This window comes from Cervus elaphus, chromosome 22 (assembly GCF_910594005.1).
Source record: "Cervus elaphus chromosome 22, mCerEla1.1, whole genome shotgun sequence".
Taxonomy (NCBI): Eukaryota; Metazoa; Chordata; class Mammalia; order Artiodactyla; family Cervidae; genus Cervus; species Cervus elaphus.
The window spans coordinates 59,172,387-59,189,742 of NC_057836.1; the positions used below are offsets into that span (position 1 = coordinate 59,172,387).

General features: G+C 36.6%; 1 pseudogene; it reads left to right on the plus strand.

Moving 5' to 3' along the window:
• Nucleotides 1-6,503: 6,503 nt before the first annotated feature.
• On the plus strand, nt 6,504-7,439 carry LOC122679997 (annotated as a pseudogene).
• The last annotated feature ends 9,917 nt before the right edge of the window (nt 7,440-17,356 follow it).

Genomic DNA, 17,356 nt, shown 5'->3' on the forward strand with positions numbered 1-17,356 from the left:
TGTGTGTACCCTTAAGAAGTGGGCTTTCTGTTTCCGATAGCCCTCCAGATCTTCTGAATAGAAAATCTATAAGTTTTTAAAGTGAGATATTCTGAGGGCTTATCTTTCCTGTGCAGGATCCCTTGGGCTGGTAAACCTGATGTGGGGCTTGAACCATGCCATTCATTTGAGAGGACCTCTATAATTATGATATTCCTTCCATTTGTGGGTTTTGATTATAATATGTCTCTTCCCCTCCAGTCTTTCTCATTGTTCTTTCCTCTCTATGTATGCATCTACAGATAATGTTGCTGGATATTCCTTAGGATGTTCATACAGGTAGCTACTCTCTAAGTAGTTATGATTTTGGTGTGTCTGTAGGAAGAGGTGAGTTCGAGGTTGTCCTACTCTGCCGTCTTGACCACAACCTTCCCTCATAAATTTACCTTCAAAAGATCTAAACACAATATTAACAAATAATATACTTAAATGCAGAAAGAATAAGAATCTCGCTGAAGTGTGAACTTATCCTACAAATATAAAGATCACTGAACTTTGAAAAATAATGACTTTAAGATGCTTCCTCATCTACTTGTGAGCAAAGCTACCACATCTAGTAGTGGGCAAAAAACTATGATGAGATGTGCCTTCCATGACAAAATCCAAACTGTAGTGATTCTATGAGCCAACTACTTTATGATAGTGTATAGTAGCAACACATGGCTGCAATGCCCAAGAAAATAGAAACAATTCATGAAGATTTTAAATATGAATACATAGCAATTGAAACAAATCAAACATAAGCATACAGTTATAATAAAAAGGTTAACAGATATTCAGAGATAACTGAGAAAATGTAACTTATATAAGTGAAAAAGGAGAGAAATGGAAAATATTTGAAATTATAATGGGCAAGTCTTCTTTTCAAAGTGGATGACAACTCTGAACACATAGACACAAGAAAATTCATAAAAACCCAAGTGGAAAGAACAGAAATAAAACTGAATGAAGGAATATGAGGATAAAATTTCTGAAAGTAGGTGAAAAATAGAATATTGTCAAAATAGCAGGAAGGAAAATGAAAGATTATACATCATCAAATAAAGGTTAAAGCATAGACATTTTGTCAATAAAATACAAAAAAGAAGACAGTAGGCTACCATTTTTAAAGAGCCAAAGAAGGAGAGTAGAGATCAAATGAAAACTTTCTATCTAGGAAAATGGGTGTATCTTTCCTTTTCTCCTTTGCTTTTGTTTCTCTTCTTCTCACAGCTATTTGTAAGGCCTCCTCAGACAGCCATTTTGCTTTTTTGCATTTCTTTTTCTTGGGAATGGTCTTGATCCCTGTCTCCTGTACAATGTCGCGAAACTCCGTCCATAGTTCATCAGGCACTCTGTCTATCAGATCTAGTCCTTTCAATCTATTTCTCACTTCCACTGCATAATCATAAGGGATTTGATCTAGGTCATATCTGAATGGTCTAGTGGTTTTCCATAATTTCTTCAATTTAAGTCTGAATTTGGCAATAAGGAGTTCATGATCTGAGCCACAGTCAGCTCCTGGTCTTGTTTTTGCTGACTGTATAGAGCTTCTCCATCTTTGGCTGCAAAGAATATAATCAACTTGATTTTTTGGTGTTGACCATCTGGTGATGTCCATGTGTGGAGTCTTCTCTTGTGTTGTTGGAAGAGGGTGTTTGCTATGACCAGTGCATTCTCTTGGCAATACTCTAATAGCCTTTGCCCTGCTTCATTCTGTACTCTAAGGCAAAATTTACCTGTTACTTAAGGTGTTTCTTGACTTCCTACTTTTGCATTCCTGTCCCCTATAATGAAAAGGACATCTTTTTTGGGTGTTAGTTCTAAAAGGTCTTGTAGGTGTTCATAGAACTGTTCAACTTCAGCTTCTTCAGCATTACTGGTTGGGGCATAGACTTGGATTACCATGATACTGAATGGTTTGCGTTGGAAATGAACAGAGGTCATTCTGTTGTTTTTGAGATAGCATCCAAGTACTGTATTTCAGACTCTTCTGTTAGCAAGAATAGCAAGGAGAGTTAAAAAAGCCTTTCTCAGTGATCAGTGCAAAGAGATAGAGGAAAACAATAGAATGGGAAGAACTAGAGATTTCTTCAAGAAAATTAGAGATACCAAGGGAATATTTCATGCAAAGATGGGTTCAATAAAGGACAGAAATGGTATGGACCTAACATAAGCAGAAGATATTAAGAAGAGATGGCAAGAATACACAGAAAAACTGTACAAAAAAGATCTTCATGACCCAGATAATCATGGTGGTGTGATCACTCACCTAGAGCCAGACATCCTGGAATGTGAAGTCAAGTGGGCCTTAGGAAGCTCACTATGAACAAAGCTAGTGGAGGTGATGGAATTCCAGTTGAGCTATTTCAAATCCTAAGAGATGATGCTGTGAAAGTGCTGCATTCAGTATATCAGCAAATTTGGAAAACTCAGCAGTGGCCACAGGACTGGAAAAGGTCAGTTTTCACTCCAATCCCAAAGAAAGGCAATGCCAAAGAATGCTGAAACTAATGCACAATTGCACTCATCTCAGATGCTAGTAAAGTATTGCTCAAAACTCTCCAAGCCAGGCTTCAGCAATATGTGAACCATGAAATTCCAGATGCTCCAGCTGGTTTTAGAAAAGGCAGAGGAACAAGAGGTCAAATTGCCAACATCTACTGGATCATCAAAAAAGCAAGAGAGTTCCAGGAAAACATCTATTTCTGTTTAATTGACTATGCCAAATCCTTTGACTGTGTGGATCACAATAAGCTGTGGAAAATTCTGAAAGAGATAGGAATACCAGGCCATCTGACCTTCCTCTCAGAAATCTGTATGCTGGTCAGGAAGCAACAGTTAGAAGTGAACATGGACCAACAGACTGGTTCCAATTAGGAAAAGGAGTACGTCAAGTTTGTATATTGTCACCCTGCTTATTCAACTTATATGCAGAGTACATCATGAGAAACACCGGGCTGGAGGAAGCACAAGCTGGAATCAAGATTGCTGGGAGAAATATCAATAACCTCAGATATGCAGATGACACTAACCTTATGGCTCAAAGTGACGAAGAACTAAAGAGTCTCTTGATGAATGTCACTTACAGAAAAAATAAAAAAAATTGTTCCTAATGAACTCTCTTGCTTTTTCAAAATGCACATTTTGAAATGCAGAGAATATAAATGTGGAGTCTTAAAAAATTATGTAAGATTTCTACTTTCCCAAAATATTTGTTGAGAAATCTTTGTATATTCTAGAGTAGTGAGTCCTATAGAGTTCTATAGTCTATGTGTTGAGTCCTCAGACTCATTCAGTTATCTATTGTCCCTGGCTGCTTTCACATTATAAAGGCAGAAGTGAGGATGTGGGCGGTGAATGCATTTCTTTCTTTTTCAATCTGCTTCTTGTATTGTTTCTCGTTTTGGTTCCAGCACCTAGTACAGAAACCTTGCCATGGTTCTCAGCCATGAAGAGACTTTCAGACTTCTGAGATCTTTTTACACCCCTTTTCTAGTGCCTTGAAATCACAGGTAAAGCTATGACATTCTGATCTTCCTAATACCTATGTAACCTCAAAGTTTCCCCAGGAAAAAACATAATTCAAAAAGACATATCCTCCCCAATGTTCACTATAGCACTATTTACAACAGCCAGGAAGGATAAGAAATCTAAATGTTCATTGAGAGAGGAATGGAGAAGGAAGATGTGGGGTGTGTATATATATATATATATATATATATATATATATATGTATATATATATATATATGTAGATATATATAGTGGAATATTACTCAGCCATAAAAATGAGGAAACAATGTCACTAGCAGTAACATAGATAACTGTCATACTTAGTGCAGTAATTCAGAGAACAGCAAATATATAGTGTCACTTATATACTATATGCAGAATCAAAAAATGGTACAGATGAACTTATTTACAACAGAGATATATAGTCATGGATGTAGAAAACAAACTTATAGTTGTCAAGAGAGGACAGGGGGTGAAGGACAAATTGGGACACTGGGATTGACACATCCTCACTTCTATATGTCAACTAGATAACGAATAGGATTCTACTGTATAGCACTGGGAACTCTACTCAATACTCTGTAATGCCCTACATGTGAAAGGTATTTAAAGATGAGTGGATATATGTATATGTATATCGATTCACTTTGTTGTAAGCAGAAAGTAACACAAAATTTTACATCAATTATAGTCCAATAATATTTTAAAAATATCACTCCTTCTTTACCAACATTACTCCCATTGACTGATTAGATTTCTCTCTGTTCTAATCTTAATACAAGCATGAAGTTTTCACAGTAAAGAAACGTGTTTTCAAAACTAAAGCTTGTAATACATTCTAATGAAAAATCATGAATGTCCCTGTGTGTTAAATCACGAAAATGAAAAGAGAATCAAGTGTTTCTCATCTAAATGTACTTTTTAAAAATTCTGTTCTCTAAGAAGTTTAGATCATACAGCCTCTAGAGAGAGCTTCTAACTTTCTAATGGTCTTGTGAGTTTTCTAATTAATAATTTCTTCTCTCATTTTAATTTTTGCATTGTGATACAAAATATAGTAATGGTGAGAGAGACCTTAGTCCGTGATGAATACTTTGCAGAGAGCGTGTCCACCATTTTGGCTTCCCTCCCATTCCAGGTATATTTATTGGTTTAATCAATGAAAACTACAGTAAACAAAACAGAAAAGAGAAAGAAAGATAAGTTATAAATTGTGTTAGCACTTGTTCACCTTAGCAATTTGAGACATGATCTTAACAGTAAGGAAATGAAATTCACCATGCAGAAAAATTTCCTGTTAAAGGTTTGGTTCTTTTCTTCCTGTTATTTCTTCATAAATGTATAATACAGAAACTATGGTAGAAGGTTTACTAAGATGAGAAGTGGTACCCATTCTTAAGAATATATTTTATATTTAAGTTGTTTATTCTCAGTTCTCTTCTCTTTTAGATACATTTCTCTACATCATTCTTTTTAATTTTTCTGTTGAAACCAAAAACTTTATATAAAATATGAATCTTAAGAAAATTATACATTTTGTAGTTGACAACACTGCCAGAATGCATTTTGACCATTGCTCTGTATTCTATTAAAATTTTGTCAGTCAACATTTCTGTTAACCACTATTTTTTTTAAAAGAGTAGATATTGCAACTGCTCCAAATTGATTTTAATATACTTTAATAGTTCCAACTATCTTAAAATTATGTCAGAATGAAAACCATAGCAATTCCAATTATAAAAATTATAAGAAACATTATGAGACATTTTATGTTTTTAGATCATATATAATTTTATTTATTTACTATAATTATAGATAAAATTATAAATTTCTATTCTCATAAGGTTATAAAAGATATTTCTATAGTATACAAGTTTTAAATTTACTGCTTGCCAGTTTTCTTTTACATTTTATGACTATTGAATAAAAAATCATTATGCTGATAAACCTCATGACTCTAAACCAATTAAATCTGCTTTTGTCCCAATTTCCCCATTTATAAAATTAGAATAAATATTACTTCCATTCCTTACCTCTCACTGCATTTTAATCTGAGGATGTTTTACAGTTATATAGCATAAATCTAAATAATACAAGCTTGTTTAAATACATAGTTTTTCTTTTGAAGCTATTGTTAAATTGTCCTATATGCTTATCACTCTTATGCACATATTATTGTATCTCTAACTAAATTTGCCTGTTTCTGAAAAGACAGGAAAATCTCTGTCAAGATCTTAGAATTCTCCACTTGCATTCTAATTTGCAAAATCCAAAGCAAGCAAAAGAGAGAAGAAAAGTAGGAAGGAACAAAGGGAAACACGAAAGTCTGATTTCATTGTGTTTAGGAAATATCAGCAAGAATCATTCTGTTCTTAGAAAACTGTGCCCCTAAAATTGTATGTCATCATAGGGACAAAAAATGAAAGAAACAAAGATATGATATAAATGTGTAAAAGAATCATGCTGTTGTGAGGACCTGGAGTCTTCCTCCTTATGTAAGAAAGACAAATATAATATTTACATATTATTTTTCAATAATAAGATGAGATTATGAATTGAACAGATTTTATTTTAGGTAAAAAAGTGGATTATAATGTCTGTGAGAAATATCATCCATGGAAGCAACTTTCAACAGCAGTAAACTGATAACAAATCCAGGGTGGGGGAAGGCTCTTATTTCCAGATATTTTCTTAGAATCTCCACTTTACCAAAGCATACTTGGACAGCCAATCTGCACTATTTACAAATGAGCATATATGAAAAAGGCTAATCAGACAGAACTCTTCACTAGTATGACATTTTAAGAATTGCAATCTCGTTATATTCATTGGTGCTTTGTAAAATATTGGGACAACATAGTATGAAATGAATCTTTTCCATACTGGTTCCTACTTATTTTTACTATAACGTATTCTGATCATTCATTTTGTTCATGTAACCATCTCTTCAGTCCTAGCCATACCTCAGTTATGAAGAGTGAGTGTAATAGGAACTTCTCAGAGGTGACTGAGTTTATTTTGCTGGGATTTAGAACCCCCCCAAAGCTACAGATCCTCCTTTTTCTAGGATTCCTGCTGGTCTATGTGGTCACTCTGGTGGGAAATATCAGCATGATAGTTGTCATTAAGATGGACTCCAGACTTCAAATGCCTATGTATTTCTCCCTTAGAAACTTGTCCTATTTAGATCTCTGCTACTCCACAGCCATTGCTCCCAAAACTTTAGCCAGCTTCTTGTCTAGTGAACAGAAAATTTCTTACAGAGGCTGTGCAGTCCAGTTTTTCTCCTTTGCTCTGTCTGTCACCGCTGAGGGCTTTCTTCTGGCTGTCATGACATGTGGTCAGTTCTCAGCCATTTGCTCCCCACTCCTGTGTCCTGGGCACACGTCCCCAAAACTCTGTGTTCAGTTGGTAACCGGCTCTTATACCTGCGGCTGCATCAATGCTGTCGTCCAAACAGGTTTCACCTTCAGTTTGTGTTTCTGTGGGGAAAACAGATTGGACCACTTTTTCTGTGATGTCCCAGCCCTCATCAAGATCTCCTGTGTGGACACCTTTGTGAACGAGGTTGGTCTGTGTATTCTTTCTGCTCTCATCATCATCACCACCACAACTGTCATTCTGGTTTCCTAGGCATATATCCTCTCTTCTGTCCTAAAGATCCCTTCAACCCACGGCAGGAGTAGGACGTTCTCCGCCTGTGGCTCTCATGTGGCAGCGGTGAGCTTATTCTACGGGACTGGGTTCTTCATGTATGCCCAACCTGGAGCCATCTCCTCTCCAGAAGAGCACAAGCTTGTAGCTGTGTTCTACACCCTTGTAATCCCAATGTTAAATCCTCTAATATACAGTCTGAGAAACAGGGATGTGAAAGATGCTGTGAAAAGAGTATTACACAGTAAATGATTCTCTGCTCATATTTGTAATGTTATTATAATACATAATGGGCAAACCGTGTTTTCTAAATGTCATCATTATTCTTGTTTTTGCAAAATTACTATGCCAAAGATATTTGCATATATAAAAATAAATATTTTGCTGCTTTATAAAATATTTTTAATAATTTAGGTACATAGATCATTATTTTATTTGATTAGGACATATGAAAACATGTGTGTTCTCAACTTGTGATAATAATATCTGCATTTCAATATTACCTTGATTAGGAAGTAAATATTAAGGGTTGCTTTTACTCATTAAAATAATATTATATCTGAATGAATAATATTGTATCTGTGTGAATAATATTATACCATAGTTCACACATATATTTTGTTGATGTTCAGCTGCTAAGCCATGTCTGACTCTCTGACTCCATGGACTGTAGCACACCATTCTCCTCTGTCCTCCACTATCTCCTGGAGCTTGCTCAAATTTATGTCCATTGAATCGGTGATGCCATCTAACCATCTCATCCTCTGTCGCCCTGTTCTTTTGCCTTCAATCTTTCTGAGCTTCAGCTTCTTTCCCAAACAGTTATCTCTTAGCATCAAGTGGCCAAAGTATTGGAGCTTCAACTTCAGCATCAGTCCTTCCAACAAATATTCAGGGTTTATTTCCTTTAGGATTAACTGGTTTGATCTCCTTGCAGTCCAAGGGACTCTCAAGTCTTCTCCAGCACCACAATTTCAAAAGCATCAATTCTTCAGAACTCAGCCTTCTTTATGGTTTAACCCTTGCTGGGGTCCAGCCTTGGCAAGATCCAGGGGATACCCTCAGGATGAATGGCATCGGCGAGAGAGAGACGTGAGACCAGCCTTGATAGGGCCAAGTCTGTGAGGGAGAGAGAGAGAACGAGGGAGAGAACGAGAGAGGGAACGAGAGAGAGAGAGAGAGAGAGAGAGAGAGAGAGAGAGTGACCAGACAGTGGGGTGCAGCAGAGTCTGGCAGAGTCTGGCAATGCTTTATTTTTTACCGTGGCTTTTATACCCTAAATTAGTACATTTCTAAGGGAAAGATAGTTTAATATTACATCATCTTGTTCTTCAGGAAACCAGGGTGTTTTCTGCATGCTTCTTTGTTTATGAGGGTCTTGTACATTATCTTCTGGCCTTGGGGCCTATTGACATTTTATGACCTAGGTGAATGCAAAGCTGTTTTCCATAATCTATTCTTTAACGAACACAAAGGTCAGTCCTTTTGCAGAAGTTATCAGTTAAATTTATCTAAAAGGTTTACCACACAAAGACTCTGCAGCTCCAATGAGACAGCCCCTGTTTAGCATTCCTGGTTAAAATTAACAATTCTAAACTCTTATTTTTCTAAATCTTTAGCTATAACCACTTTTAGGATAACATTTTTGTGTTCTCCAATAGGGCTTCCTCACCCCCAAAGGGCTCTGTGCCTATTAGGGTCTTTTGTGTGATCAGGTTCTTTATGCTGTTTATGATTAAGGTGTCATGAGCAGTCATGTGCATTAGTACGCATTTGCCAAGCAGGCTAGAATGCCAGCAAAGGGGTCTAAATTGAAACACTCCTTTCATCCTGGATAATCTTATAGGATACCACCGTCCGGGGGACATATTAATTAAAGTTCTAAGTTGATTCTGTTTGGAGAGAGATCGGGGAAGACCTTCTACCCATGTCACAGAAATTAGGGCGTAGTCTAATATAGCAAGCATCAGAAAGACGGAGATCATGTTTAAGGTGAGCGCTGGGGCAGCTTTTCAAAATCCCTGAAGTCCTGATCAGCCTTGCTTGTCAGGTCTCCTCCTCAGGACCTTGTCATGGGTGGGATCTCGTGTGCCGGCTCCCGGCAAACCCTCACATTCATACATGATTACTGGAAAAACCATAGCTTTAACTATATGGACCTTTATCAGCAAAGTGATGTCTGTTTTTTAATAACCTGGCTAGGTTTGTCATAGTTTTCCTTCCAAAGAGCAAGTGTATTTTAATTTCAAGGCTGCAGTCACTGTCTGCAAAGATTTGAGACCCCAAGAAAATAAAATTTTTCACTGATTCTACCTTATCCCCTTCTACTTGCCATGAAGTGATGGGACCAGAGGCCATCATCTTAGTTTTTTGAATGTTGAGTTTCAAGACAGCTTTTTCACCTTCATCAAGAGATATAATAATTATTACTTAAATCAGGAAAAAAACTTTGTTTAATTCTACAAAGCAATTAAACTGATATTTGTCTGAGCAAGATAACAGCCTCATTGACTAAGTGGCAAAATGGAATATTAATGTTTGGTTACATAGAACACTTATGATGAAAGGTCTATTCTTTTCCAAGATCCAGGTTTTATTCTAAGGTATATCATCCATAAAGTTATTGTAAAACAGAAGCCCATCATATAGTATTTGAGAAACAGTTATTTATATGGCAAATGTGTTAATAATATTTTACTACTTTTCATTTCCCCATTTTCATCTTAGTATAAAATGTTTATAATAATAAAGGCTGATACGTATTAACAGGTACTATATGTCATAATCATTTTTAATAATGATTTTCAATTGAGGAAACTGAGACTAAGCAGTTTGGTGTAGCCAACACTCTTCACCAGTATGGCTCCAGGATTTAATTACCCAAATATATCTTCCAAAGCAGGTGGCATAGTTTAAAAATATAGTCTCACAGCCTAGAAACAATCAATTGCTGAATGGAAGTATGGATATGGAGCCAGTCTGGGACCTATAACAAATTTGACCATTCTTCTTTTATTATGTGTATAAATAATATTCTGTATTTCTATTAAACACATTAATCAATTTATTTTTGGTGTAGAGCAAGATATTTTAATAAAGTTTTATTTATGGGTCTTCTCTTTTAAACTATTACATATACTTATGCACTGAAAATCAAATACTTTCTAACGCTAATTTTAATATATTAATTTAAAATATTGGTTATTATAAAATACTTCTTCAATATAAGATAGACTGAGGTCTTGATCCAATTTTTTTCTATCAACTTGCCAATATTTCTCTTAAAAAAAGGGGGGGGAAGTAAAAGTTTTTGCCATAATTTTATTTTGTTTCTTTAAATATATATGTGAATACTAAATAAGAATCTAGGAATCTAATCAAGCTAAATGATAAATGGGAGAGAACCACTTGTTTTATTTAAAATTTTATAGACTTGTTTGTCACTGTTCTGACAATTATCCATGTCAGGTCAGACCAGGTTATTTCTTTCTTTTTTCTTTGTCTCACACGTGAAAGTGAAAGTCGCTCAGTAGTGTCTGACTCTTTGCGACCCCATGGACTGTATAGTCCATGCAATTCTCCAGGCCAGAATACTGGAGTGGGTAGCTTTTCCCTTCTCCAGGGGATCTTCCCAACCCAGGGATCAAACCCAGGTCTCCCACATTGCAGGTGGATTCTTTACCAACTGAGCCACAAGGAAGCCCACACATCGTGTTGCACATGGGTTGTACTCAATTCCATAGTAACTAGGTTTTTTTCTCTCTTCCCTAAACTAATACTAACAATTGAATTTAGGCAAAAGGGGAATTACTTCAAGAACTCATGGCTTCCCCAAATGCTTTAGTTCAATTTGACACTCAGTTCCAACCAATTAAAATAATGATGCTAATGATAATTCGGTACTGTTACTTTGGGCAAATAAGTCAGATAATTTGTGATAGGATGCAAAGTCAGGCAGGATCAAGAAATTACTGGTCTTCTGGTAAAATATTAGCCAAGAGGGCCCCAAATTATATCAAAGTTTCTAATAAATAATAATTTATTTTAGTTTGTGAGATTTTTTATTGTGATCATGTAGTACCTTGTGTGTGTGCTCTGTCATGTCTGACTCTTTGAGACTCCATGGACTGTAACCTGCCAGGCTTCTCTGTCCATGGAGTTTTCCAGGCAAGAATACTGGAGTGGGTTGCCATTTCCTACTCCAGGGGCATATTCTTGACCCAGGAGTAGAACGTGTGTCTCTTGCATCTCCTGCATTGGCAGGCAGATTCTTTACTACTGTGCCACCTGGGAAGCCCTTGATCATGTGGTACATTTTATACATATTAGATGCATTTCAAGTTCTTTGTTTTCTTCCATTGATTTGCTTGTCTCTTCATGCTAGTATCACATGCTAATTGCACAATAGGATTTAATACCTGATAGGGATACATCTTTTTCAAAAATTTCTCTGCTAATATTACTCATTATTTCAGTGAACTTCATTCTTTTGCATTAAAAATAATTCTTATTTGCATTTAGTAAATCATTGATTTGTTTACAATCCTCATTTGTAAGAATCAGATAAGAGTATTGCTTCTAGTATCAGATAGCTTAGCTGTAAGGCTACGCACCACTGAGCATAGATTTGAAAACTTTTTGAATGATTTTAAGATTGATTGAACACTATTATTTTCCCTACTTAGATGTTAAGGATTACATAAAATATTATAAATTAAGCTTTGGGCACAAGAACGTTTTTCAATTCATACTAGCTTCAACTGTTATTATTATTACCATTATCAGTATCAAAATATCTTTTCCCCTAAAAGTAGTACTTAGTTACTGTAGAGTCAATGGTATCACCCAAGAAAGGATTTGCAGAACTGATCAGTATTCTTGGAGGCTTCTGTCTCCAGAAGCAAACGCTTGACATAGCTGCGGTTTGCTGCCATCTGGTGGTTGTTAATTGTCAACTCCGAGTAAATCTAAGGCACAGATTCTGGGTACTGTGATTCAGTGGAATTTCCAGAATAACGGTTAATAAATCCAAGTATTTCTTAGTTACTTGGCTTCCACCCCCATCATATGGTCCTGAAGAGGGGAGGTTGGCTGAAAATAAATAGCAATGTGCAAAGGCCCCAACACCACCCTGTCTCCTGAGACGAAGTTCATTTTTGGCATTGTCAGTCCTATTTTTCTTACCCTCCTTGTGTTCTTTCCCTCATCAAAAGTAAGGCCTGTAAGAAATCATTCTCAGTTTCAAAAAATGGGTGAATATAAAATGAAAAATATTAACCAATTATATTATATCTGAAGTCTTGAGATATCTTTTTCTGCTTTTACTGGATTTAATTTCGAATTGTTGTGAATATATTCATCATCAAGACAAAGCATCATTTGGTTTCTTCATACTAATCATGGCACAGTATAGACTCAAGCTGTCTTAATAGCATTGAAAGATGGAGAATTTTTCCTCCTTTTTGTTCTGAAGAGGAGATATTAAAACACTGAAATTGTTCCTACTTTCAAGATTTGCAAGAACTGATAGGAGTTGCCATCTGACAAAAAGTTTTTATTATGAAAAAAATTTTGACTTGTGATTTAGTCATTTTTCAGTTCAGTTCAGTTCAGTCACTCAGTCATGTCCAACTTTTTGCAACCCTATGAACTGCAGCACGCCAGGCCTCCCTGTCCATCACCAACTCCTAGAGTTTACTCAAACTCATGTCCATTGAGTTGGTGATGCCATCCAACCATCTCATCCTCTGTCGTCCCCCTCTCCTCCTGCCTTCAATCTTTCCCAGCATCAGGGTCTTTTCAAATGAGTCAGCTCTTCACATGAGGTGGCCAATGTATTGGAATTTCAGCTTCAGCATCAGTTCTTCCAATGAATATTCAGGACTGGTCTCCTTTAGGATGGACTGGTTGGATCACTTTGCAGTCCTAGGGATTCTCAAGAGTCTTCTCCAACACCTCTCGCATGAGGTGGCCAAAGTATTTGAGTTTCAGCTTCAGCATCAGTCCTTCCAATGGATATTCAGGACTGGTCTCCTTTAGGATGGACTGGTTGGATCGCTTTGCAGTCTTAGGGATTCTCAAGAGTCTTCTCCAACACCAAGGTTCAAAAGCATCAATTCTTTGGTGCTCAGCTTTCTTTATAGTCCAATCCATACACGACTACTGGAAAAATCATAACCTCGACTAGACAGAACTTTGTGGCAAAGTAATGTCTCTGCTTTTTAATATGCAGTCTAGGGTTGGTCATTACTTTTCTTCTAATGAGCAAGTGTCTTTTAATTTCATGGCTGCAGTCACCATCTGCAGTGATTTAGTTACCAAAAGGGGTGATGATCAAAATATCTCAGCTTGTTCTGTGATTATTATATAAATTACGTATATACATATAAAGCAACTTAAAAGTTGCTGTTTTACATTGCTGGCATTCTAAATAAATTTTTACTCACCCCATGTGTTATATATTTGATATATATTTTATATACCTCAACTAATTATTGCAGTAGTTGTTCATTTTACTAATTTTGTCTTTTAATCTTCATAGTAGCTTTCAAGTGGTTTAACCATTACTTTTACTATATATTTGCTTTTACCAGTGAGATTTTTACTTTCAAACATCTCCTTTACAACATAGCAGCTTTTCTTTTTGACTTAAAAGTTTCCCTTTTTTATTCTTTTTCATATCTTTTTCCATTATGGTTTTACAGGATATTGAATATAGATCCGTGTGCTCTAAAGCAAGACCTTGTTGGTTATCTATTCTATACATAATAGTTTCCATCTGCTAATCCCAAACTCCCCATCTATGCCTCCTTTCCCCTCCCTCCACTATGGCAACCAACAAGTCTGTTCTTTTATGTCTGTGATTCTATTTCTGTTACATAGATAAGTTCATTTGTGTCATATTTTAGATTCCACACATAAGTGATATCATATGGCATTTGTCTTTCTCTTTCTGAAACTTACTTTGTTTAGTATGATAATCTCTAGGTCCAATGCCATGTTGCTGCAAATGGCATTATTTCAATTTTTATGCTCCATAATATTCCATTGTATATATCTTTATCCATTCATCTGTTGATGTTCATTTAGGTTGTTTCCATGTCTTGCTATTGTAAATAGTGCTGCTATGACATAGGAGTGCATGTATCTTTTTGAATAAGAGATTTATGTGTCTATTATGCTCAGGAGTGGAATTGCTGGATTATATGGTTGCTCTGGTTTTAGTTTTTTGAGTAATCTCCATACGGTTTTCCACAGAGATGTACAAATTTATATTTCCAACAAAAGTGTAGGATGGTTCTCTTTTCTCTACACCTTTTCCAGCATTTATTTGTACACTTCTTAATGATGGTCATTCTGACTGCTATGAAGTGGCCCCTCATTGCAGTTTTGATTTGCATTTCTCTAACAATTAGCAGTGATGAACATCTTTTCATGTGCCTATTGGCCATCTGTGTCTTCTTTGGAGAAATTTCTGTTTAAGCCTTCAGCACATTCTTTTGAGTTGTTTTTGTTGTTATTGTTACTAAGTTGTATGAGCTGTTTGCATATTTTAGAAATTAAGCTCAAAGAGTCACTTTAACACTTCTTATAGGTCCAGTTTAGTGGTGATGAATCCCTTTAACTTCTGCTGGTCTGGAAAACTCTTAATTTCTCCTTCGATTCTGAAGGATAATCTTTCCAGGTTAGAATATTCTTGTTTGCATTTTTTTTTCTTTTAGCACTATGAATGTATCATGCCACTCCCCTCTGTTCTGCAAAGTTTCTGCTGAAAAAAGTCAATTGATAATCTCATGGGTACCCCTGTATGTATAAAGTTGCTTTTTCTTGCTCCTTTTAAGATTCTCTCTTTGTGGACTTCCCTGGTAGTCCAGCAGTCGAGAATCTGCCTTGCAGTGCAGGGGATGTGGGCTCAACATCTGGTCTGGGAACTAAGCTCCCACGTGCCACAGGCCAACTAAGCCCGGATGCTGCAACTAGTGAGTCTGCTCTCTCTGAAGACTGAGCCCCAGAACTAGAGAGCCCCTGCGCCAAGCAAGGAAGATCCTACATGCCACAGCAAATGAATAAACTTTTTTTTAAAAATGAAGATTCTTTATCTTTAGTTTTTGACATTTAAACTATAATGTGTTTGGCGTGGTTCTCTTTTCATTTAACTAACTTGCAACTCAGTGCTTCCTGCACCTGGGTGTGTGTTTCCTTCTTCAGATTATGCACATTTCCAGCCATTACTGCTTCATTTAGTTTTATTCCTCTTTCTCTCATTCTTTTCCTTCTGGAAACATGTGTTTTACTCTGCTTGATGTTCTTACATGTTCTTCACTTTTTAATATACGCTTTTTATGAATTTTGTTTGTTTTTTGCTGCTCCTTTGGATGATATTTTTCTGCCCTTGCGTTCCAGGTGATGAGATAAAATTTATATTTGGAGGCAGGACAAGAAAAAATAGACACAAAATTCTCCCTGTGTGTCTATTTGGCCTCCTCCCTCCCTCACTAATATGCAGTGTGCTTCTGCAATACACATTAACCTATAGACTGTAGCCCACCAGGCTCCTCTGTCCATTGGATTCTCCAGGCAAGAATACTAGAGAGGCTTGCCATGCTCTCCTCCAGGAAATCTTCCTGACCTAAGGATTGAACCCATGTCTCTTATGTCTCCTGCACTGGCAGGCAGGTTCTTTACCACTAGTTCCACATGGGAAGCCCCTACACATTAACCAGAGGTCCTCAAAGATGGGAATGCCTGCTTGCCCAGAGAGATCATCTTCCTTTCTTCTGATGCTAGCATTGTAACTGCCTCTCAGATTATAAACCTCAAATAAAATTCTCTTTTTTCTTCTAATTTGATTATTAATTGAAGTTTCATCCACAGGTCACTGATCCAATCTTCTGCACTTCTAGTGTGCCGCTGAATCCCTCCAGTGTGTTTTTCAGCTAAGGTATAGTAAGTTGCCTACATACTAATGAAACTCTGTTTCTACAGTGCATTAGTAAGTTCAGTTTGTTTGTAAGTCCAACCAAGTTAGCCTAGGTACTCAACTATCACAGTCAATTCCATAGTACTGTACTCTAATAGGTTTATGATACTTTTCAACAAATAACATATAAAAAAATACATAAAAAATAAAGAAAACATTTAAAATCTTATAGGACAGTATCTTAAAAGTATGAAAAGCACAGTAGTATAGAGCAACAGCTGGCCTACAGGGGCTGGGACTGATTGAACAGGCAAGAAGATGCTGCTTGAGGAGCAGGTTTCTGGGTAAGGTCAGTAGCCTATGGTCTTCTGAGTATTGCACGTCTGTCTTTGGGGAGAGTGGAGCAGCAGTAATACTCCTGGCCTGGCGTGCTAAGGGTAGAGTGTTTACCCTATGAATGAGAGCTGGGTAGAGCTCATCAGACTTATCAGCAACTCTAGCCTTGAATAGAGCTTCTTCAGCGTGGAGCTGGAGGGGATAAGTAATGGTTGCAGCAACTACAATCAAGGGGACACGGTAGCCTTTGACTGGGATCCAGGGGCAGAGGCATCTCTGTGTCCCTGCCTGCACTTGCCCGACTGCACTTTCACCTCTGCTGGGATGAGAGAGGGCAGGGAGGGAGTGGGTCCTGGCTCAAATGTCATCGATTTTCTCTTCCTGAGACTTAGTAGATTTTGTTGGGTAATATTTTTTTGTTTCTTCTTTCTTCATTTCCAGATGTTTCCTTGGTTGTCTTTCCAAAAGTCAAACATGTATTTATTATAAGATCTAAGCATCTCAATCCTCAACATTTACCAAAGATAAAGGAAAACAATCTAGGCAAATACATATGAACACATACCAGCTTTATTCACAGTATCTAAAAACTGCGCACATATCAACTGCTCATTTAAGAGTTCATAAACAAAATTTGCACATTGGAAAATGGAATACTACTAAGCAATACAAAGAATGAGTTACTTATATATGACAAAATGAACACATCTCAAAATAATTTTACTCAGTGAAAGAAGCCTGAGAGAAAAGGCCCATACTGTATGATTCCATCATACATCGTTCAGATCATTGGTTATCTGCAGATGGGTTTAGAGGGAAGCATGGACTGAAAGGAGGCATAATCAAACTTTTGGAAATGAAGGTAGTGTTCAGTATCTTAATGTGGTGGTGTTTTTATTGATGCTAAAACTCA